We start from the raw sequence: 26,597 nt of genomic DNA on the forward strand, positions 1-26,597 counted from the left end.
ACACCAGTGGTGTATGGGAAAAAACAGAGGGAAAGGTGTTTCCATAGTTTATAGTAGTGATCTGGGATGGGCTGGTCTGCTGCTTGTGTAATTGGCTGATTCTGATACATTTCACCTGCCAGCTATTCTAATTCTCCTAGATCAACTTCCTACTGCTGTTTTCTCTTCCCATTGGCTTCCTGTTTAAGCCAGGGGGTGTGCTGCACAAACACAGAGCTCAAATATGCACAGAGCTGCTATTTCCTGGTTTACTTTTTTTTTTCCTTTAAAACCCAGTGTGCAGCGTGCACACCTGCTTAGGCAATGTAAAGAGTGCTAGGCAGCCTCAGACATACCCCCTTGCTTAGCTCTGCTAAGCTAGGAGCAAACCCGAGCCACAGGGCACCAATCCGCTTACAGTATGCCTGACACACACCCCTATGATGTCAGCTAACTCCTAGGCTTGCACCAAGCTATTCCTGCTCTTACACTGTTGGGTGCTGACTATCATGCAGGGGAAATCTGGGATTCAGTATCATTCCCATATTGTCTTCTGCCTGCCATTGAGTATAATGGCAAAATAGTGATTTTGGTTAGAATGTTTATTTTATTTTTTTTTTCTTATTTTCCACCTGATCCCATTTTCACGCCGCTGCCCTATGCTTAAACAGCCGAGATTGGCTAAAAAAAAAGTTGATTTTTTTGTTTTTGAAAATGTTTTCCATGTCAATGGCCGTATAGTTGGCCATTGGCATGCCCTCTACATGATATCCACCCTTTATTTGGAGCGGTTATGGCTATGTTTTGTAATTTGCAGAAATGTACTCCATTACTGGAGGAGTACATTTCTGAAGATTACGCTAGTCCTTGCACGGCTGGTTTCCAGCTTCCTGGATCACAAATTCACCTCATTTGCTTGGATTTTTCCTGCAAATGAGATAATTTGCATACAGGGGCTGAGTCCATGCAGGACTAGTGCAGGAACACTCCTGCATGTCCCTACAGGTTATTCCTGGATTGCACTGCAGACATATTGCCTGCTGGAGCTCCTGCACTAGCCCTGCACACCATGCAGGGCTTGCAGAATCTGGGGGTATGTCTTAATAAATACAATAGAAACAGCAATGATGATTTTAGACTAAGGTGCAAAAGCTGTGTAAGGGAAGATGGTTCAGCAAACATAAAAAAGCCATGTTTAGTTTCAAGAATTTGGAAGACAATGATAGCTGCCAGCATTTAGCTGATAGTACAAGGTACATGATCCAGACAGGTGGATGACTGGGCTTGTGTTATGATAAATCTCAAGAAAGGTAGCAACCACACGTTTCTTGGGTTTTCCAGAATTCTAAGAGTCATAAATAGCTCCATGCTGTATAAGAATGCATCCATAGCTACCCTGCAACTTTCATGGAGTCACATCATGTGCCCAGGCACTGAGGATTATAATAGAGTAATGGGACTGTGAAGATAATGTCAGCTCCACTATCATGGTAGCAAGGAGGCAGCAAGCTTCTGGTGTACAAGTAGTACCTATCAGATGAACTCTGGCTTATAAGCAGATCTTTAGCAGCAAGTCTTGGCCTGCCAAGCCATCTATGCTCTTTGTAGTTGGACTCTGTTGTTAGGAAATGTACTTATGCTGAGTATTGCTCATCCTCCTGTGCAGTGGCTTGACTGGCCATCACTGGGTGGGTAATGTAGGGCATACAGAATACACAGACACCAAGAATGATGCTGCAGTAAGCCATACCTTAATTCCTTTGACAGGAAACAGTTAGAGCTCATTTCCTGCATTGTCCTTATTGAGGAATAAATTCTGGTTAAAGGTATGGGCCACAGATCAAGGTTAAAAGGTTAAGGAATGTGAGCAAGATCATCAAGGAGTGGCCAAAATGATGTAGACAAAAGTCATTCAGATCTGATGAAGTCAATTATGATGAACCTGTATCTTTGTGCTTGGCTTGCTTTTTTATTTTATTTTGAATAAAGTATCTTATATGGACTGCTTGGTGTTTTCCTTCAACATACTACTATTACTTAACAAGGAAAGGCTATAATCATTTAATACTAGTTACATAAACAATCAGTCCCCTAACAGCTTTCCACCAAAATCCAAAATATCATTTCTAAAAGAGATCAGGCTTGGTTATACTAGAAAATGATATTGCTAACTTATATCAAAATTAATCTTCCATGCTCCTAAAGAAAGATACTAGTATCAAAACAAGTGTAGACGAAGACCTATATTTTTAACATTTACAACTCAACTTCTGGGGCCCTCAAAACATTCTGGCAAGCTATCAAAACAATAAATGCTCTGAAAGTTTTTCCCTAAAACAACTAATTCTATCCCATTAAACCCTGTTTTACTTATTTTCTTTTTTTTTTCTTTCTTTCTTTGCTTGCATTTGTTAACTGGGATGGTCAGGCAAACTATCCCAATTCAGAGGAGTCCAGGAAAGAGAAAAGCACCACAGGTACAAGCTCAGAAAATAATAAGATAATTTATACAAAGATAATAAACACAGTAACGTAGCATATTAAAAGAGGTAAAGAAATAAGAAAACTGCACATAACTGTTATGATAGCTGTATATGTGTGCTGTAAAATAAAACAGTATAAAGAATCTTTGCTAGTAGATGGAGATAAAAGTACAGGTATATTCAGATTTTCATTACTTCAATCAGATTAGAATTTGCTGTCAAAGAGGTAGTGTTAGGAGTGCAGGCATGAACTATCAGTAATCAAGGGGGTCGATTAAGGAAGAAAGGTTACAGAAATATGAGAGTAAAGTTATCAGGCAGGACAAATTAGTGTCATGTTAGGAAGTATAAGTCTTAAGAAAGTGATTTATGTGACTGTACCATCCTTTATCACAGGAACATGACCAAGTTGAAAGTACATATTTTTAACACAACTTAAAATCTATTATAGCAACCTCACCTTTAGCCAGTTCTCTATAATTTCCACAAACACCCTCATGCCTCCCACACCTACTTTCATACTTCACTAGAGTTTCTTTCATTGTATTTCATTAGAGGCAAGTTTAAGTGTTACTGGAAAACCTCCACTTCAACGTTAACATGCATCTATCTGCACATGTTTCACCTAAAAATACTACAGGTAGATTGTTCATTCCTCACTAAAATCCTAACACACATTTTCACTTTAAAACTTATGTTCAGTACAATCCATCATAGCTTTAAACATGCTACCATCATCCCTATGTTCAAACTGTCATCACTGATAGATGCCACAGACTTTAGGCTCACTGTTATCTTATAGCCTTTAGCTGAAATACTAGAAACAGGTGTATCACCTGACTATGGAGAATACTGTAAAGTATGGCATCCTGACAGATAACAGTATGGCTTTAGGCCTAAATAGAGCACATTAACAGCCATTTATCACCTTACCACCTCTGTACCAACATGGATAACAGCCTATTAAGTGGTGAGATATTTTTAGACCCAAAACATGCCTTTGAGATAGTTCATAGGTGAATACTAGGATAACTGCCTTGAAGGATCATTTCAGGCCTAGCTAATACCCTGAGGTTAAAATCGAAACCTATACCTTGTGTCTATGAGGCAAAAACCATAACCATTATGTCAAACTCACCCTTTGTTTCTTTAAAACATCAATGAGTATCATTTCTCAGAAGAAAATGTTGGATAGTTTCTGAACTGTCTTCAAGATCAATCCTTCACCATTTTCAACAATGACTCAGCCACAAAATGTGGAATGTTCTCTGAAAAGTTTTCCTTGAGCTTCTTCTGTGCTTGGCCCACTGCTGCTGTTTTCACTATCTGTTTATGGATTTCCTGGGAACCTACCACTCATGTCATGCATAATATATGATGACTATATTGTTAGTACATCTGCTTACAGAAATCACTCAGTTCTTAATATGCAAACAGCAAAAAAAAAAAAAAAAAAGCTATCTGAAACTGTTTAGTTACTAATATACTGGCTGTCAATCCCTCAGATGTCTTCTGTTATGTTATCTGAAATAGGAAAAAGGACCAAAAACTCAACACTTATCACCATCAAGGATTCTTCTAGCACTATATTACCGTATGGTACTAATCAGTGATATCTTGCGCTGTTACTTGGACAAAACCTTATCGGTATACTTTGTGTAAAATACCAAAATGAGAACGTCAGCTGAGAGATAATTTCAAAGCTGACATCCTTTCCATGGCAGACACAAGAAAATCAATAGCCACTATTGTTCCCCTACCAAGTCTCAAATACACACTATCACTACTAGACCTTAATTCTAGCCATAATACCAAACTGCCACAAACAGCAGAAAATAGAATGATTAGGTTTATTATGCTAGCACTCTGCTTTGAACAAAACTGCATAACCATCAATAAAGCAAAATAAATGACAATAACAGCTACAGTCACGCAGCTGCTTAATTCCCTTACTGTTAGGATAGTTTGTAAAAACTACTGCACTTCTATCAAAATGAGTCTTGTAATGTGAACTCCAATCAAGAAACTTAGAAATCATAGTTCCATTTAACACTAGAGACCCAATTATACTATAGCTTGTACTTAAAAGGCATTTAGTAAAACTTGTCATAAACTCGAGAATAATAAACAAGTGACATAAAAATGTGGACAATTCAACATTTTTAAGAAAACATTAAAACTCACTGTAAATAAAACAATGACAATGCAGTGGTTTTCTTCATTGTGATTCTGCTTTTTGCTGATTTATTATAGATTGCAACAATACATCCTCGATTGCACCTATGTATATTTATGATTGCTTTATTTGTATATGCTCTTTGCTTTTATTTTTATATTGTAAAATGCCTTTATTGTAATTTTCTTGTATATTATTTTACATAACTTATATACTTGTTAGGTTCTCCAAATGTACTCTGCTGAATGCATTGTTTGTCTTTAACTTGCATTTATCATGGTGCTTGTTTTAGAAGTAACAATTGTACTTGCATATATGTTTTCACTATGCTAATGTTTATGGCCCAGGATATGGCTGAAGATGGTATTCCCTTACCGAGTCACCTGTAACTAAATAAAACTTGGTAGACCTGCTAGGTAAAAGTGCTTGTTAGAGTTGACCCAGTAGTCAGGGACTTAGGGACACATATAGACAATAATCTAGCCTTTGACCATCATGTGTCTACAGTAGTAAGGAAATCATTCTATGTTGCGTGACTTATAAACAAAGGTATAGCATCTATGTTCAAGGAAGTCATTATTTCACTGTATTCAGCATTAATCAGACATATCATTGAGCACAATGCCCTCTTTGGCATGTACTTAACCAGGAGTATCCAACAACTGGGATGTCTGCAGAGGTTTCTCACTATAAGAATACAGGGTGTAAGTAAAATGTCCTATATAGACCAAATCAACACCTTGTTCCTGTAGATTGTCTTTTATAGGCTCTTGAGGGGAGATCTATGCCTGGCATACAGGGCATTGCCATACCCCATTCTGATGAACCTCCTACATATCCACAAAACAAACAGCATCAGAATTGCCCATTCTAAAGATGTAAACCTTTCCTGTGATATAAATAGGACGTCCTGGAGAGACAGGTATATAATCCAAAGACTACTCTTGCTCTGAAACAGGCTCCCCATCCATGTGAAGCAGAGTTCCTCCCTAATCCAATTCAAGTGTAACTTGGACAATTGGAAGGGGAACAGGAAATTCATCCCTGGTTTGGCACCTATGTCTCTAATGGACATGGGCAACCTGTAAATGGTTGATCTCCCAGGCCTTTGGTTATAAATGTTTAATTTCCCAAGCCCTGTTTACACTTATCAAGGGTACCAGAACTTGTCAGAGATTTGAGTTGCATGGCTAGGCTTAAAAAGGCCCTTTTGGTCATTATCCTAGTAAACACCTATGAACCTATTAAGTGGTGATCAAGTAGTCATTGTCTTCTGAACTGAAGGTCTCTCCAAGTTCTATAGGAGATTGTTAATCTTATGTGCTAATTTCATATATATCTCTTTCTCTAGGATTAACGTTAACATCTTCAACACAGCACAATTGCACTTATGCATTTTACTAATATATAGTGAAGGTGCTTCTTTGGCTCTTCAATGGGAGTTTATTCAGATGGGAAGGTTTATACTGGTTAATAGTTTGTCAGGTTGTTTTCTTTAATATAGTTACCATATTCAGTGTCAGTCCAATCTTTGATATGTGGCCAGGTTTTGAAGGAGGAGAAATGCAAAGCAATCAGCCACTGCAGCCCCACATGCTGAAGATATAGGCTGTCTGGACTGAGAACATTCAGGAATTAAGAACCAGTTAACAGCTAAAGCTGTAGTTTCAAAGTAAAGGGGCATGTATGCATGGTGAACTGGGGATAAGAATAGAGAGCAACCTATTTAGATATCCTTACATCTTTATGCTACAATTTGTGGGCCTTGGATACAGCTAAATCATACAATGTAACATCAAGGGTTTTATTTGTCAGGAGGCAAAGAAGTGTGCTTGCTACACTGACTCATATAGAAATTGTATGGTATAACTGTTCAGTTCTCATTGCTCCAGTAATATTTACTTCACATGTCCAAAGCTAACATCCTGCCTCAGCTGCATATTAAAAACTGAGATCCTGCAAAAACAACAATCTGGAAGCTCCATCTATTAAGGTGGCACATTTCCCATGTAAGTTTGTTCGTCCATGCCATATATTCACAATCAGATATTCCCTACTAAGGCATTTCTCTTTAAAGGGTCACTGTGTTTAGAATTTTAAGCAGCAATACATTACAGAATGTGATTGTCTAGCAGTACATGGATGCAGAATGAATTCCTTCTTGCAGATACGCGCATACCATGTTTAAAGTACTCTCTCATTCTGTCCTCCATTATGTTGGTAGCTGAATCCCTGTTACAATAAGAGACCGTTTACATGACCTGCGGAACCTGTATTGTATATACTGTCTTATGCTTTACAAGAACTCCACTTTGCTTTCACTTAGTAGAGTCTGGATTTCAATGCTATATGCAAGTCACTGTTTTATTTCTGTTTATATGATATATTACAGGCCTTATTTTCCTACCTTTTCTTGCTCCTTTTCTTCTTTTTTTACCTACATTTTTTTGGCATTTTCAGTGAGATTTTAGTAATGTAAATAGCAAGTAATATCTGACTTTTGATAAGATTGTGCCTGAAATGACTGATGAAGTTATACTGAAGATTTATTGCAGGAAAACTATGATTGTAGTTTGTTGGACCCCCCAAAGGCAAACAGGCAATTTTCTATGTAAATCACTTTTAAATGTTCTGTACTGTCTGACTCACAAGTAAAATGGATTATAAGTCACTTGAAGTATTCATATACAATGTCAGATTTGCACATTAACCAAAAATGAATTTGTACTTATTAGTCAAAGTCAAAGTAAACTTTATTGCCATACAGATCAACATAGAGGAAAAAGTGTGTGTCACTATGAAATTTCGATACTCGGGCTCGTACCATAAGAATTATAGTTTACAGAAGGAAGATTAATGTTGTTTGTCTTTTCGGCTTTTCCCGGTTAGGGGTCGCCACAGAGGAACTCCAGTTTGCTAATGATTGGCAGTAGATTTTTATGGTGCCGAGTTGCCAGCCCAATGCCCAACCTTCAGCGAAGGCACGCCCATTCACGCGTGTCTTTCAGAGGCCACTCGACCGCGGGGAGGACATGCAGACTCCACATAGACGGCACTCCAGCCAAGAATCGAACAGGAGAACAAAAATACTGAAATAGAAATCAAAAATAAGATACTACAAATAAACACAACAAAGTATAAAGCGTAAAGTGAGCTATGTAGATAACAATGATATATTGCACATAAGTAATGTTTGTTTACCCATTTAGCAGGTTGGGCTATGGGTTGTTGTTCAGCAGTCTGATAGCACATGGGAAGAAGCTGTTATGGAATCTGGATGTCCTACTAGGTTACCTAAGTTACTAGGTACTTAGGTTACTGTCCTGATATTTCTATGGCCGTAGCTCGTCCATTAACCATAGGAGGGTATTAGATGGGAATGGATAGAACAAAACTGGTACTTTTCTAATCCAGGAAGCCAAAATTCAACAAGGATAAGTTAATAATGTTAGGGTTAATTGTATGGACTTTACAGTTCATAGTTGTGCATTAAGCAGTAATGTGAGCTATTATATCAGCAAGCAGATTGAATGGAAGTCTATGAGCAAAAAAGAAGGACATACTGGCCAGGTAGGGGCTCTTTGAACTGAAGGTGGGCCATAACAGGATTTTATATGCATTTTGTATGGCTCTAAGCACACTGATAGAGAATCTTTAAATTACTTCTTTCATAATCCTCTTGCCATCACCCAGTCTTGATCTCTGTTCGCAGCAGGCAGAGATTTTAAATGCACTATTGGCACAGTGTCTGTCTTGGAATGCACAGTGTCTGTGCTGGAATGTGTGGTTGGAGTTGAGCATCAGCCTTGTGGATGTAGGTTAGCAATCCCATCTGCTGAGAGTCCATGTGGCCATGCATAATCACGCTCCTATAGTGGCAGTACATCCAGTACAACAAAGGAGAGTGTGCTGTCCACACCAAGACATGGCAGGCCATGGTCTTGTGGTCCTGGGTGTTCCTGTGGCAGACATGGTCCCAGCAGACAGCAGTCACCATCAGGTACTAGCACCACTTCTGACCTTGAGCATGGAGGTGCCAGTGGAACTCCTGGCAGAGCCATTTCCTGTGTTCAGTGCCAGAGACAGTAAACTGTCAGCTCTGCCATGCATGGTTCAAAGCTGTCCAACATATGCACATGTAGGGCTAGCACTGAGCTTGAATGTATACACGCATGTGCACACGCACACACACACACACACACACACACACACACACACACACACACACACACACACACACACACACACCAATGTCAAATGCAGGTCACATACAGACACACACAACACAATTCCATGGTCCGTCTTGCCTGCTTCCCTTCCTGACTGACACACATGCTTTCAACTTTTTGGGTCAGCCTAGGCCTCCTCCATCCCCACACAACAACATGTGCAAGTGATACCTGTGCCACATCCCTGTCATCCTTGTTACTGATGCAGGGAAATGAAGGTATGTGTCTGATTCACAGGAGGACTATATAAATTAACATGTACTTGTGTAATGCATTGTTTAGCCATGCCACTTGCAGAGGTTACTGACAGAAACTGTATGCTGACATTTGTAATGAGTAAGCCACATAATTTTGTGTACCTTATGTTGTATTATGTTGTAATGGCTGTATACTTACACAAGTAAAGGTGTGTCATGGACCTTTTTCTGTTTCTGTTTCAGGATTCTGTTGGGGACACCTATGGACACACAGTAGCAAGTCAGCCATAGACATCACAGTACAGGATAGACTGCCAGCACAGAAGAAATATATCCTCAGCAAGGTACAGCACTATAGGTGCATGTCCCATAAGTCCATATGTGTGTAACAGGCTAACAAGGACAATGGCCTCATTCAGCATACTCATGCATCCCTAATCTGTGAAAAGGTCTGATACCCTTGATAAGTGTCACCAGAGTGTTGGGAGCTAACACATCTACAAGCTGTGGTGCTGGAGTTGACCCATCTTCAAATTTCCTTTGTCCAGTACAGACATTTGTCCAACAACAGCTATGATTGTCGTGTTCTGCAGCCCAAGGTGTAACCTGCACATGTGTGTCACAGCAGATGTGTGCTTCACATGCATGGAGGTCTTTTACATATAGGGTATACTGTCTGTGTGACATACCTGTCTCTCCAACATGTAGTATTTATACCACCGTGATCGTGTAGGTGTCTAGGTTGGGTAAGACATGTGGTAGTCCTGTCATAGATGCATTGGAGGTACACAGTGGGATCTGACATCTCCCTGTATGGCAGCCATACACATCCCCTACAAAGCATTTATGAGACAGACTAGACATGTGTGGTCCTGACACAGAATCCATAGAACATGTTATCTGCAATGTGTATTGAGTGACAGCTCCTGATATGCAATCACCTGCTAATGTAGCCAGTCAGAGGGCACTAACAGTGGCTGTGACTGCAGACAGCGAATGGCTAAAAGGGGTACATCATCAATGATGTCTGGGGAAATCCACTGGTGACTAGTGTCATTGCAGCTTAGGTCTCCCAATGCTTTCTTCCCAGATTATGACTGTCAGACACTTGCCTACCCACCACCTGTCATAAAACTCGATAGATAACCTACACAGTTTCCAGCAAGACCTGCTGGCCTAATATTGTCAAACACCTTATCGGGCCATGGTAGGAAGAGTGAGTAATGTTCCCGTCATCCATTGCATAGTGTAACACTTAATAGGGTCCTACAGATAGAGTCAGTAGCATGATTTGGACTTGAGCATAACAAACGGTGTGTGGTCCAGTGTCAGTAGGCTATCACAATGTTACTGCTCGTATCCATGCTAACTTCTTTCATGCAATTTTATGTCACATGACTCAGAGAGCTTGGGAAATTGCTTGGCACTGCATGCTAGTTGTCCTTTGTGCAACTAGGTATTGCAGTTGCTTCCAGCATGTTCCATGAAGAGAGTCATCCAAGGTGTGTGTACAGAGCGCAGACAAAAATGTTAGGGAAGTGTAATATGTGTACCCTTTGAAGGTAAGGTGGGGGTTTTACACAGGTATTCTGCAGTTGGACACTACCCAAGTGGTGTGTACTGGAAAGGCACAATTACCTTGTGAAGACCGTGGAAAGCAGGGGAGTCCATTGAATTGCCAGTGCCTGGGAACTACTAATGCTGGTCTCACCCACACCACTCTCACATAGGATATCATGTTCCAATGCATTTACTGTCATCACAAGCAAAATGGTACTATGAAGCCCATGATGACAAGCAGGGCACAACCTTTCTTTTAATCCACATAGCTGTCCCACAGCATGATAGCCTATGTAGATTTCACATACCCTTTTTCAAGTATATGCCTTGATTAGCAACCACCTGTGCAGTCAGTTGGCTTTTGTATGTGTTATGCCATCTGTTCCAGGGTTGGTGGTATATCACTAGGGAACTGACAAGAGGGGGATTATTGGCAATGCTGTAGCACTACAATATAATGTACAATGTCCATTGACAGATTTCCAGTCTTACTGTAACAATCAGCAGACTGCCAGTGAGCCATCATAGGTGACACTTTCACAGAATGTCATGCACCCTGCCCTTCAACACATTACTACTGCATATCTGCATGACATGACTGTGAGGCCTACTACAGTGGACTGGCCACCTTTGGCCAATGTGTGTCTGTCTGCCACATGTCCTAGACATGTCAGACTGTACAGTTATGTACCCGACACACATGTCTGTGTTTCCACATCATATCACACAACAACCAGTGTGCTGTCTTGTTGCTTGACAGGCACTGTACATTTGCGAGGCCAATGTAATGTCAGCAAAGTTGAGCAAGTCTGCTGTATATGCACGGGCATCCACATCTTCACTGCAAGTTATGCCTATAAGCACTGTATATCAGGCTGTCAACCACAAGGATGTTGCTGCATGACCCTACCTTTGCAGGACCTGCTGCTGAGGTGTTGGAAGTGTCCCCACCCCTCTACTCCTATGGCACACAAACACAACGTGTGACAGATGTGACTGCATTTCAAACCTTGCTGCCAAGGTGTCTCCAACAGCAGTCATTACATATGTCAATGAGCATTATGTCAACATGCACAGCTCACATCCTGGACCACCTACACCCACATCACACACACCTGCATGTGTGCAGCTCCTTATCAGATACATTGCCAAATAGACACCTCAGTACATCCTGCCTCTGGAGTGCACAACATACATAATACTGCATGCACCACCCTCTCACTGGTCAAACACCTGAGGCAAAACACAACATCACACCTCTTAGTCAGAGGTGATTACATTGTGAGACACATTGATGTCTGTGTCAAGTGGCTACATATGGGACAGGTGACAGATAGCTGTCTGTGGGTTGAAGCAATAGGCCTTAACACACACTGCTGCAAATCAAGGGATGTCAGTTATATAATGTTGACATTATAGTTCCTGCAGGTGTGTACAACTAGGGGCATACATCACCGGCCTGTATGCAGACACAAAACAGTGCTTAGCCAGTCTGTGTCTGTTGTGGGCAAATGCATACCTTGTGGCTGCAGTTGACAGTCACCTAGGATGATGGCTCTATACACACGGAAATTGATGGAAGTCAATAATTGCCTTAGTGTTTGGTGTCATTGTTAAGAGATCTACTACATGTCTGCCTGGGATTCCTTGCTCAACAGATATCAATGCTTCACCAGTGATGGTGTTCTCTTATCACCCTTGAGATTTGGAATAACTGCCATGACTACTGACACCCTCATAATGCATCTTAGATGTTCTGTGCAGGGAAAATTTGGCAATGAGAACACCATCTTTATACAACATTATGGTTATGCTGCTACACGGTGGGTATGGCAACACTGAACTCCACTCTGTGGAATGTGTACCCACCCAGGATTATGCAGACATGTGTGCAGTCAAGGACATGTGGTTCATGGCTGTGGACAGCACCACAGCTATACCACACTACATGTAGATCCACATTTTCACACCTCAAAATGATGGTGTTCAAGGTAATGCAGGTGGTGTAAACATGCTCATTAAGGATAGATACACATACAGATTTTGTGAAACACTCTGATTTCCCAGAGACACTGCAGATGCCATTCAGTACTGGAAGGACACATAATCAAGCAACAGCTGGTTACAGGAACAGCTCCATGTATCCAGATACCCATTGTGCATATCTGTATGTACACCTGTCTACCAAGATATATCAGTACACCATATTGTGGTATGGATTAAGTGACCACCAGCTGTGTTGCTTAGTCATGCTGAAGCTCACTTGCCCACAGGTCAGTCTATATCCTTAACTACAATGTCCTGGAGCAGTGCCATGACATCTCCCCAAGGGGAACCAACATATTGCAACATGTGTTTACCAATATGGGTAACCACTGCTGCCCCCTAATATGAGGTCCTCCCCAGTGGGATCTGACCAGAGATCAGTGACATTAAAACTACCAGCAGTAACCTCCACTGATGGGATGGCATGTATGCAGAGCTGTACACCCATGCATTATGCCAGCATCATTACAAGTGCATGAACTCAGTTGTATCTGACAGGAGGAACATAGGCTCCTCATGGCACAGCAGACCTGCCTGGTGAACAATTTCCATTATCAGGCTGTGCAATAGGAGGTGGACATTACTGTATGACAGTTGGGGTGAGGGTGCCCCCTTAAAATGATGACACAACCTCCACATCTACAGCAACCACATAGTGTTGTGATGTTGTGTAGACACTTTGTGACAAAATTAGCCACCCAAACAAAGCAGAACCACAACACAGTGTAGTTACATGTGTAACCTCAAAGTACAGGCCCAGATTGTCTGTGAGCTCATACTTAATGATGTCACATAGAATTGGTCTGTACCCTTAGCTATAGTCCCACATGTTCTGTGTCAACTTTGCTCCCCTGTCCCCACCACATATGGCATTCCTACAACCTGTCCCATAACTTCCATATCTACAGAGCAGGTCATAAATGGCCTCTCTATGGACGATACACAGCATCTATGGTCATGCTAGCATCCCAGGATGCATCCTACATGAGATGTATCATGGATTACTAACACCACTGAGAACTCCTTGCACTCATACTGAAGCCACTGTCCGTACCCCAGCTGACTGGACAACTCCAACTATGAAACCCTTACACAGAGGTGGTGCATGCACTCACCACCAGAACTGTAGGCCTCTTTGCCTGAGTATCCATATCTGTATGGCCATAGGGGCAATCATGGAGCTGATCAGCACACATATATGTGATCTACACACAGTTGACTGTACACAGTTTGGATGTCTGACAGGGGGATCATAACTGTTAAACCTGGTGGACATTTTCGAGGCAGTCACCAAGGACCTGGGTGAGGGGACATCAGGGCATACAATGCTCTGGCTTGAACCAAGACATCTGACTATATCCCCCACTCAGGCATCATGTACAAAGCACCCACTTAGGCATCCATGCTACTATCATTGTAGGAGTCACTTAGTGACCCACTTATGGCACACATACTCAGCATAGGGTCACCCTCCTCCAATAGCTGACCTGTAAGCAGCAGTGTTCAACAGGCTCAGTTCTGTGTCCTCTACTGCTTGGAATCCATTTAACCATTAAACAAGAGAATACTGACTGTCTGTGGCTAACTCTGCAAAGTGTGAGCACTCATGGAGTTTGTGAGTTATGTCAATATCCTATAAGCGGGTATTGATGAACAAATGCCTGCTGACATAGTAATGTCCACAAACTCCATGCAAATATATATGTAGTATCATTTCCATCACTAACACCTATGTTCCTGGTAAGTAGGACATCAGTCACAACATGTCATGTGCATACTCGGGGTGAAAAAACTGAGCACATAGAGCTGGCCACACAGGTTTAACTTAATGTGCTTGAGATCACCATGTCTCCCTAATGGTATGATGGGAATCATGTGTCATAGCTAAGGGCATAATCACCCGTAATTGACATACTCATAACCTCCATGTAGTCTTTCCTCAGCATGCCAATATCTGAGTGCAATGGCCTTTGGTAATGGACCTTTCCAACCAGTACTGGCACTTGCACACAACAATATAGTCCATCACAAGGGAACTTCACCTCATCAGCATGTGTTCAATGGGGATTGCCTGAAATGAGTGTCATTGTAGCCTGTGTCATATAGACTACTCAGAGGTGATCTCTGCATTGCATAAGGGGCAATGTATAACCCTGCTTGATTGCAAATGCTGCATATCTGTAGGTGGCATATTACATGGATTAATCACTGTAAGGACATTAACCTAGTATGTGACGTTAATGATACATGCTGGTGGGAGAGATTTGTCTAGCAAACTTTAACCCACCTTTGCAACAGAGTCCTGGCTAATGACAAGCAAAGCACCTCAGTGCAGCTCAGCACATGTCATCTGTATGACTGACTGGATGACCATCATTTCACCACAGGGCTTCTGCCTGTTCCCTCTTGGATTGGGGCAATATGTGCTGATCATGTAAATAATGGTATACAGTTATATACAATTGTAATGGCTGTATGGCCAGTATGCTAGTGAGGCTCAAACACCCTATAGTACCATACGCTGATGTAAATTGATCTGACAGCCACATACACAAACATGGCTACATTGAGGATAGCACCAGTTCCAATTACTGCTTACAGGACACGGCATGGCACACACATCTACATAATGCAAGTTGGCTGTATGTAGATTAGAACACTTACCTATGTAATGGTACACACTACAGATCACAGTATGTGATGCATGCAACACATTGCATGTCTGATAGTACTGTCAGTTTAGGACATATTATGCTTGCTGACATCAGCAGGCCAAGTTGTGGTCAGGCATTTTGAGGGCCACATCACCTGCTACAACTAAAAATCAGCAAAACCCTACCTCTTTCTATGTTATTGAGGTGATCATCTTTATGCCACATAGACATACATGCACACTCCAAGTGGCCTACAGTGAGATTAGAACCCCTACCTTTCTAGTTTTACACACTACAAATCATAGTAGTTATTGCATATACTACAGCATACATCAAATGCTACAATAGCAGCTGGTAGTCTTAAGGTAGATGACATCACTAGGCCTTGTAGAAGAAGGTAGTTTGGAAGCCAGCAGCAACAAAGTGCATAACCATTGCAGTTTGTTAGACAATGAGGGGTTTCCCAGGTGTTTGGCAAGGGGATACACACACACGTGCACATGCACCAAGTGGCCTGTAGTGAGATTAGAATCCTTACCTATCTAGTCATACATGCTACAGATCACAATAGTTATTGCACATGCCATGGCTTAAGCTGGACGTTACAATGGCAGTCTTAAGGTAAATGACATTATCAGGTCTTACAGAAGAGGACAGTTTGGAAGCCAGCAGCAACTTACAGGGCCATAAAGTGCATTAATATTGCAGTTTGATAGCCAATGAAAGTTTCTCAGTTGTTTTGCAGGGGGATGCACACACACATATGTGCATACACACACACACACACACACACACACACACACACACACACACACACACACACACACACACACACATGGCCTGCAGTGAGATTACATCTCCTACCTATCTAGTCTTGCATGCTACAGATCACAGTACTTATTGCATGCACCGTGGCTGATGTCTGTTTTATATGTGATTGCAGGCAAACTACTTGTGGATTACACAGACTAGGCTTGTGTTGAGCAGTATCTGTGGCCTGCAGAGTGATATTTCTTCATACTGTTATCTGCATCTATTATCCTAGTGAGATAACTATTATCCTAGCTATGTGTCTACAGTAACAAGTATGGCCATATGTAGCTGTTTGCAGCTGGATGGGCAAGCCTGTGAGCAAGGTCAATGTGCTCTGTCCATGCTTGCATAGACAACATTATACATTACACCACCTGCTCACCTGTTGCTGTCTATGTGGTGAAACCCAGCAGGCACAGGGGTCTGTAGGAAAGTGCATTATGTACTGTTGAGCCCTTACCTTGGATCTTTTAAGCAAAATTATAGATGTGTGATAGAGCAGATTTACTTACCAGTATTAGGGTATGTAGGACAATACAGACATCCACACACATATTTCTGTATATAACAGGGATGTATATATAAATGTAGCTGTGTGAGTGTATGATACATATATGTGTTATGTAGCTATATGGGGAGAGATTGGGATGTGTGCATTTATATATGAATATAGTTATATGCGTATATATATATATATATATATATATATATATATATATATATATATATATAGGTATATATCTATTTGAAACTACATAGAGATTCATATACTATGTATGTGAGAAAGACATAGTGACAAACGGATATGTATACATATATGTATGCATGTATAGACATATCTATACATAACAGGTAATTTTGATCAAGGGGCAACAATATTGCACTCAGTTTAACTAAGTGTATGGGCATGCCCAGTGGGACTGTCAATACTTGTAAAGTGACTCCAGGCCACACCTACCTGTGCTCCAGTTCGGGATTTTGTGTGTTACAGACACTGACATCTGTCCCTGTTTCTGCAGTACTGCACTTCACTCAAAATGTCCATGGCATTCTCCAACTGTCTGATGTAATTAATATGTGACAGAGGTTCATAATGTTACACCATAAACAGACTGACAGTCTGTGACAACACCAACATACTAATACCTCATATACAAAATATGTGGATTCCTCCAGATTTGAACCATCAATGGCATCACTCATGCTATCTTCCCTAGTCTACTGAACCACACAAGCTTCGAGCCAGAGAGTAGTCATTCATCACACGATCAAAAGCATACATATGTACATTGTTATTTCTGCATTAAGTGAGACATACAATGTGTGCTTGATTTCTTTGTTAGTGCCCTGAGTTTGCCTGGACTGCTGATATACCACTGATGACCTACAGTTAAAGCAGTTATATGGGGAAACTGTAGTGTTGAGTGTGGGAGAGCAACACCACATGTTCTGCTGGGATACACAGTAGTCCATCATGTGACCTCATGTAGTATTCCAACCATGAGGCATAGTGAGTAATAAGGAACACATACTAGTGGACTGGGTAACTGTAGTCCAATGCAGATGTTACTTGTGTCCAAATAGCCCACTATATTTCCTTGCATAAATGCAGTAAATCCATACATACAATAGCATATTATAATAATCCTTACAAGTAGGGTATAGATTATAGACTTACCTTGCAAATGCAGTGGTTGACAACTGTAGTTCAGGGCTGAGTCTGTCTGATGTAAGCAGTACACAGCCAATACATGTATAGGTACAGGTTGTGTGGGCTCTAGTTTGTCAGTGAATGCACTGTGCATTGTCTCTTAGCTAAAGCCAGGGCATACTGGGCATGCCAACATCTGCCTACAGGGACATCATCAGGGGGTTCCTCCTCTGAGTCCTCCTGTGACTGTGGCTGTGGTGACTTAGGCAGTGGTGGAGGGCTGTGTACCCCTTCCCTTTGCTGATCCTGCTGCAACTGTTTACGCAGGATTATACTGTGAACATATGTGCAGATATGACTGGAAAGTACTGCAGGGCTCCACCAGATATATTGAAGCACTGGAACCGTGACTTCAAAAGCCCAAACACATGCTCGATGATGTTCCTAGTTTGTGTGTGCACCTCATTATGGCATTCTTCAGTGGGTGTTTGTGTGCATTTCTAATGGGTGTCATCATCTACAGTTCCAGACAATAGCCAGCATCCCCCAGTAAATGGCCAAGTGGGATGTCGTCCCTAGCAAACATCTGGTACAGCTGTGATACATGCCAGATACGGGAGTCGTGATAACTGTCTGGGCTGCCAAAACACACATTCATGATAATCCCCTGAGCATTGCACACAACCTAGCAGTTGATGGAATGCTACACATTGCAGTTGATGTAGATTTTACCCTCCTCACCTGTTGGTGCCTTGATGTACACATGAGTGCAATCTATTGCACCCAGTACTTCAAGGTAGTGTGCTACATGGTAGAAGTGTTGCTGGCCCTCACCTCAGTGTTGAGGGGAAAATAAATGTACTCACTGGCATGTGGTAGCATGGCATCCAGGGACTGGTGGAGTACCCTGAATGCTGATGCCTTTGAGACCCCCATCTTGTCCCCAGTTAGTCTTTGGAAAGTACCTGTAGCTAGTATCCTAAGGGCTACACATAGCTTTGTTTCCAGTGGTGTGTGTCCCCCTCTGTCCACTCTGTGTCTGATTTGAGAGCAGCAGAGCTCAGTGAGTTCTTGTATTATGTTCCTGTCCACCCTATAGCCCTCTACAATCTCCAGCTCATGTAGCTCCTGGAAGGTTACCCTGGGCCTTAACACTCTTCTCCTTCTCTGTCTAGGCCTATTGTCAGCAACAGCAGCAGCATTGACTTCAGCGTCTAGTACATACAGATGCAGCAGACTTGCAGTAGCCCCTAGCATGTTCTCAGTTAAAATTCCCAAGTCTGTACTTTGATAGTGCAGAGTATTGGGGGAAATCAGAATGTAGGGTGTATGCATACTTTATAGAGCTCTGCTATAGGTGCATAGTGTGTGATTTGGTAACTGTGATGCATTGTACCTGCCTATAATATCATTAATATAATTTCATGTCACTATTTTAGGTTAAACAAGGGTCAAAACTAATTAAATACATTGAATTTTTTAAAAACACGCTGAGAACGGCAGAATTCCAAGCAAGCACACACAGACAAGGTAAATAAAGCTTAGAAGTAAGTAGAAGCACCCCCTTGAAAGGGCACATTCAGCCAGGCATTCCACCATGCAAACATGCTCACCTAAGTTGAAATGAGCTTAGAAGTCAGTAGACACCCCACTGGTGTCAGCTACCTCCTGTGTAAACAGCACCATGGGTCTAAGCCTACACAAATGGGATAGGTGGACACAATTACTCCTTTCTGCTATTCAGTACTTCCATCTCATTTGCATAGGTATCCATGCTCACAGCCTGGAAACTACACACTTCAGAGCCCAACCACTTTAACAGCAGCACCATGCGCCATTGTAGAGACTCCACATATATTCATGTAATACATTTTTGTCACATCGTAATTAATTTCTTTTTTCCAATTTTATTTTTTTATTTTTCTATAAAGCATGTTTGCGCACTGTGGAGCACTGCACAAACATGCCCAGATTATTAAAAATATATATATTAATTAAACGTATTTCCTTTTATTTTTTCAACATACAGGATGATAGTTTTGGTCATATGTGTATGTGGTATGACATTTCTACAACCCCTTTTGTCTGTGTACACTCCTGTACACGGAATTTTTCTGAGTACACTACAGATACTGACATGGGGTCTGAAGAGATACCTGTCTGTTAGCTGGATTGCTTTACCTGCCTCATTTCCATGAGATTCACCTGCTTATGAGGTGATTTGCATGTCATGGAAGTTTCCGTGTTGGAGTGTGAGTGCGTGCAGCTTAGCACTGCTTACTGAATGTAAAACTGTCCGTGGCCATGTAAGCACCATGGTGCAATGCCTACACTAAAAAAAAAACATGTAGGATTTATTAAATTCCCCCATTATATCTCTTTGGTCTTTCTGTGCTATCCCTTTTTTGACTATTAGTTCACTCATTATTCTATTTTCCTTAACTATTTTATTTAAATAAGGCAATATTTCTTCTTTTTTACCTTGTAGTAAGTATTTTTGTTTATACAACAGATTTTTTTATTTTTTTCTTGATTCATTACATACAAACTCTTGTATGTTCTTAAAATATTAATTTTCATGCCTTTTGAAAATGTTAAGAAGTTCAACACTTAACTTACTATAGCTCTTTTTCACTTCTTTCTCTTTTTATCTCGCCATCCTTGACATTTTTTATATTTCTTTTTAAAAGACATTGATCATTCAGACCACGTTTTATAGAACCATGGCATACTTAACATGATCTTCCCACAATTCTAACTTTCTTTTTTTCACCCTCACCTACCCACTCTACTTCATTAATTCTTTTTAGACCTTTTCCTGTCTTAACATTACTAATTTTGTCTCTGAATTCTATCCAAATAGCTGTATGGTCTGAAAAAACTGTGTCTAGTGTACCTTCATTTTTATTTCACAGCCTTCCAAAAAGCAATAAAATGTCTATCTGCTTTCTATATATTCCTCTACTATATGTCCATGAATTGTTCATCCGTATTCTTAACTTCCCACATCTCATAATTTCTATAACTTTTTTACACCATTCCCTTTCTTTTAGTTTCTCAAGTTGCAATTGAAATCTCCTACAATAATAACTTCCATATTAATAGCAATGCAATTCAGTATTAATCCAAACATATCTTGTCTTTCTTTACTAGTTAAATATGCATATAATGCACTTATTCTATAGACTTTCTCTCTCCATCTAACATCAATAACCATAATCCTACCCATTAAAATTATAGTAATATCAAGCACCTTAACTATCTTTTTCATATATATTACTATTCCTGAACATAAATCTTATTCAAAATTCCAGTATATCTCATTACCCCACAGACATTCTGTTTGAAATGTTTCTTCTTTCTTTAAAAATCTTTCATCTTCTAGTTTGATATCATATTTTTACACCAGCCTATAATAGTTACCCACGGATTCTCAAAAGCTTGCACGGAGTGCAAGATCAGTGCAGGAGCTCAAGCAGACAATATGTCTGCCGTGCGATCCAGGAACAGCCTGCAGAGGCGTGCACAAGCACTTTTGCAATAATCTTGCACAGACTAAGCCCTGGTATGCAAATCACCCCATTTGTAGGTGAAATCCATGCAAATGAGGTGATTTTGCAATCCAGGAAGCTTGCAACAGTCTGTGCAAGACTAGTGCTATCTGTAGAAATGTACTCAGTGACCGAGTACATCTCTGCAGAATCCAAAACGGAGCTATGACAGCTCCAAATAAAGGCTGCATATCAAGTAGTAAGCATGCTAATGGCCAAGTATAAGGCCATTGGCATTGCAAACAAAACAAAAAATAAAATAAACTTTTATTTTTTTAGCCGATCTTGGCTGTTTAAGCGTAGGGCAGTGGCGCACAAATGGGATTGGCGGGAAAATAATAAAATAAACCTAAAATAAGCATTCTAACTAAAATCAGTATTCTACCATGCAAGTCAATGGCAGGCAGAAGACAACCTGGCCAGTGAGTAGTGGTTGCTAAGGGGGGATGCTCAGTGTGAGACATGTAACTATGCATTAGAAGGCAATCCTATGCAAATGAGGGGAAGGATAGTGAATCCCAGTTTTCCCCAGCATATGAGTCTGGTCCCAACAGTATAAGAGTAGGAATAGCTTGGTGCAAGCCTAGGAGGTAGGTGACATCATGGGGGGGGGGTGTCAGGCATACTGTAAGCGGATTGGAGCCCTGTGGCTTGGGTTTGTTCCTAACTTACCACAGCTAAGCTAGGGGGAGTGTGTAAACCTGCCTAGCACTCTTTACAAAGCCTAAGCAGGTGTGCGTGCCATGCACCGGGTTTTACAGGAAGAAAAATGAAGTTAAACCAGGAAACAGCAGCAGTGTGCACATTTGAGCACTCTGTGCGGTGTGCACATGGGCTCAAACAGGAAGGCAATAGAAAGGGAAAACAGCAGTAGGAAGGTAATCAAGGAGAACTAGCTTAGCTGGCAGGTGAAATGCATCAGAACCAGCCAATTACACAGGCAGCAGACCAGCCCAGCCCAGCCCAGAACACTACTATAAACTATGCAAACACCTACCCCTCCGGTTTTTCCCACACTCTACACACCAGTGTAAACAAGCGGGGAACTTTTATCACTCACAACTGCAAAATGTTAGGGGCTGCAAAAGCTACCATACAACTTCTTGTGGAAGAGGCTGAGGGCGGTGAGGATGTGAATGCTGCCAAGCAACCCACAGTGAGGAGACGGAGAAGAGTGTACAGACCGAGGGTAACCTACCAAGGGCTACATGAGCTGGAGATAGTGGAGCGTTATGGGGTGGACAGGGACCTCCTACAGTAAATTGTTGAGTTGTGCAGGCCACACCTCACACACAGAACTAACAGAGGGGAACCCATCCCAGTGGATACAAAGGTATTTGTAGGCCTAAGAATACTAGCTACAGGTACCTTCCAAAGGCCAACTGGGGATATGATGGGGATCTCACAGGCATCAGCATCCAGGGTACTCCACCAGATCCTGGATGTCATGTCAGCACATGATGATGAGCACGTTTACTTCCCCAACACCCATGAGGAGTTGGCCAGCAATATGCAACTGTTCCAACAAATAGCAGAATACCCTAAGGTAGTTGGTGCTATAGACAGCACACGCATATGCATCAAAGCACCACCTGGTGAGTGGGGTTGGGTCTACATCAACTGCAAGGGCTTCCCCTCCATCAACTGCCAGGTCGTGTGTGATGCTCAGGGCATAATAATGAACATGTGTGCTGGCTGTCCTGGAAGCTATCACGATTCCCACATCTAGCATCTGACACAGCTGTACCACAGATTTGCCAATGGGGACATCCCACATGGTCATCTAGTGGGGGATGCTGGATACGCACTGGAGCCATGGCTAATGACACCCATCAGAAATGCACACACACCTGAACAAGAACTCTATAATGAGGCACACGCACAAACAAGAATCATAATAGAGCATGTGTTTGGGATGCTCAAGTCACAGTTCCTGTACCTGGACACATCCGGTGGAGCTTTGCAGTACTCACCAGCTACATGTACCCAAATTGTCCTTGTATGTGCCATGCTACACAATATGATCCTGTGGAAACAGCTGCAGCAGGAACAGCATGGGGCAGGGCCACACAACACCCCACTATTGCCAACACCTGCATGAACACAGAGTGACTCAGAGGAGGAACAACCTAAGCATGCCCCAGTACACAGAAGGAGGAGTGCCCAGTATGCCCTGGCCTTGGCAAAGAGGTAACACATAGCACATACACTGACATGGGAGGAACCCAGGTAATAACACGTCTCTGACTTTCACATACAGTAAAAGGGGTGCCAAACATTACACTCCTTGTGCCTAACCATGTGTAGGGAGTGTACTCTGTGCATCCGACATAGGTAGCCCTGCAGTACCACCCTCTATACTGGGACACCCACAAGGTAAGTGACTCACACATGCCAGTTGGGGGGGGGGTCACATACCCAACAACAATCACAGCCAGCAGGACAGGTGTAGACAAATACAAACAAAGTCTGTGCTATGGCCTCTGAATGAGGCCTATGGGCAACCTCCCCCAGGCCTACACAGACTGACTAAAGCAGGCTAGGCAGTGAGATGTCAGTTGTGAAGGCCAGGAAGTCAGACACGAATATGTAGGTAATTATAAGCTAAGTTCTGTAATACACTCGTATGCCACTAGCCAGCATGATAGGTAAGACCACATACTGAAATGGAGTACCTGACATACCAGTACAATCCTAGCAAATGTGCACAAGTGTCAGGTGTGCCCCACAATCCTATGTAGACATATAGTAAGAGTCAGGTGTGCCCTCCAATCCTGTGTAGAAATGTATAAATAGTCAGGTGTGCCCCCCCCATGCAGAAATGTAGTAACAGTCAATGCCAACTGATTGATGGATACCCTGCTGAGACAGCATGCAACCTGTTGGTGTACAACACAAACGTCAGCACTGTAGTACAAACTACGTGGACTTGACCCACACATGCAATACAGATGGCCATACTGGGCATGCTCATACACATAGAGAAATGAAGGCTATGTAAGTCAACAACATACTGAAAGGTCACACTGGGCATGCTCATTCACTTAAACACATGAAGGCCATGTCTGCAAACACCAGCGAACCAGACAAATCTGGCAGTCGCAGTTGTTAGTGCAGACACTCATCAGTATGTACCACTCATGCCTTGCACACACAGTGGATAGGAATACAGACATACATGTAAGGACAACACATTATAATAAGCCAAAGGTAGACGGACATAGATATGTCGAAGAGGGTGACAGTGACAATGATCCATCCAGGCCTGTCCCACCCAGCACACAGCCAAAGGGCCCCAAACACGAGGTTCAGATGTCACTCACTGCAGATACTAGCCACCAGTATCTGTCAGCAGTACAGACTATGTGGTTAACGTGCCAGCTGTGCAACATGACTGTACAAGGCAGTAGTCATCTAGCCACTGCATACACTTACCTGTGAAATATTACCCTGTGTGTGCCATCATGTGGCGTGTCAACCCCTAGATGAAAAGGTAATGGGCGAAGCACACACACTGCCCTCCCCATAGCCCCACTGTGACAAGCCTGCTGAGGTCATCCATTGTGAAATACACTTTTGGGAGAGTCATGGCCTACTAATCACCCTGGCATGTCCCATAACTGCATACTGCTGTAGTGTGATAATCTAGTTATGTAGGGTTTCAAACCCCAGACTTACCAACTGTGTGTGTTTGTCTGTGTGCGAGTCTGTCTGACTGTGCAGAGATCAATGCCTGGTAGGGTAGTCACACCTCCAACAAATTTCATGCACAACTTCAGCAAGGCTGCTGATGTCATCCACCTAGAAATACACCTCTGTGAAGACTGTAGCTCAGTAATCACCATGGCGTGTCCTATAACTGTGTACCGCTGTAGTGTGCTAAACTAGTTAGGTAGGAGTTTTATTCCCAGACATAGCAACTGTGTGTTTCTGTCAGTTTGTGTAGAGAGCAATGCTTTTTAGGTCAGCCACGATCCCCACAATCCAAATGCTCAACCTTTGCAAGGCAGCTGATGTCATCCACCTAGTAATACACCTCTAGGAAGCTGTAGCCCAGTAATCTCCATAACATGTCCTGTAACTGCATACCGCTGTAGTGTGCTAAACAAGTTAGGTAGGAGTTCTATTCCCAGACATGGCAACTGTGTGTGCCTGTCAGTCTGTATAGAGCGCAATGCTTTTTAGGCCAGCCATGCACCCCACAATCCAAATGCTCAACCTTTGCAAGGCAGCTGATGTCATCCACCCAGTAATACACCTCTGGGAAGCTGTAGCCCAATAATCTTCATAGTGCATCCTGTAACTGTGTACTGCTGTAATGTGATAAACTAGTTAGGTAGAAGTTCTAGTCCCAAACATGGCAAAAGTGTGTGTGTCTGTCAGTCTGTGTAGAGAGCAATGCTTTTTATGCCAGCCACACTCCCCACAATCCAAATGCTCAACCTTTGCAAGGCAGCTGATTTCATCCACCTAGTAATGCACCTCTGGGAAGCTGTAGCCCAGTAATCTCTGTAGTGTGCCCTGTAACTGTGTAGTGTGATAAACTAGTTAGGTAGGAGTTCTATTCTCAGACATGGCAAGTGTGGATGTGTGTGTGTTCCTATGCCCGGGTAGGGAGCAATGCTTTTGAGTCCATTCATAGACACTACAACCTCCAATGGTCTGCTTTGACAAGTGTGCCAATGTCATCAACTGTGTAATACACCTTTGGGGAAGTGATAGGCTGGTAATCTCCATGGCACATACCATAACTGTGCACTGCTGTAGTGTGATAAACTAGTTAAGTAGCAGTTCTAACCCCAGCCTTGGTAACTATTTGTGTGTGTGTATGTCTGACTCTATGTAGAAAGCAATGTTTTGTAGGGTAGGCACACCCCTTACAATTTAAATGCTCTACCTTGGTAAGGCAGCTGATGTCATCCACCTAGTAATACACCTCTTGGAAGCTGTAGCCCAGTAATCTCTGTAGCGCATCCTGTAAGTGCGTACGACTGTAATGTGATAAACTAGTTAGGTAGGAGTTCTATCCCCAGACATGGCAACTGTTAGTGTGTGTGTCTGTCTGTCTGTGTAGAAAACAATGCTTTTTAGGCTAGCCACACTCCCCACAAGCCAAATGCTCAACCTTTGCAAGGCAGCTGATGTCATCCACCTAGTAATACATGTCTAGGAAGCTGTAGCCCAGTAATCTCCGTAACATGTCCTGTAACTGCATACCACTGTAGTGTGCTAACCAAGTTAGGTAGGAGTTCTGTTCC

The sequence above is a fragment of the Protopterus annectens genome, chromosome 11.part0 (assembly GCF_019279795.1).
Source record: "Protopterus annectens isolate FY-2018-M chromosome 11.part0, PAN1.0, whole genome shotgun sequence".
In the NCBI taxonomy this organism is placed as follows: domain Eukaryota; kingdom Metazoa; phylum Chordata; order Ceratodontiformes; family Protopteridae; genus Protopterus; species Protopterus annectens.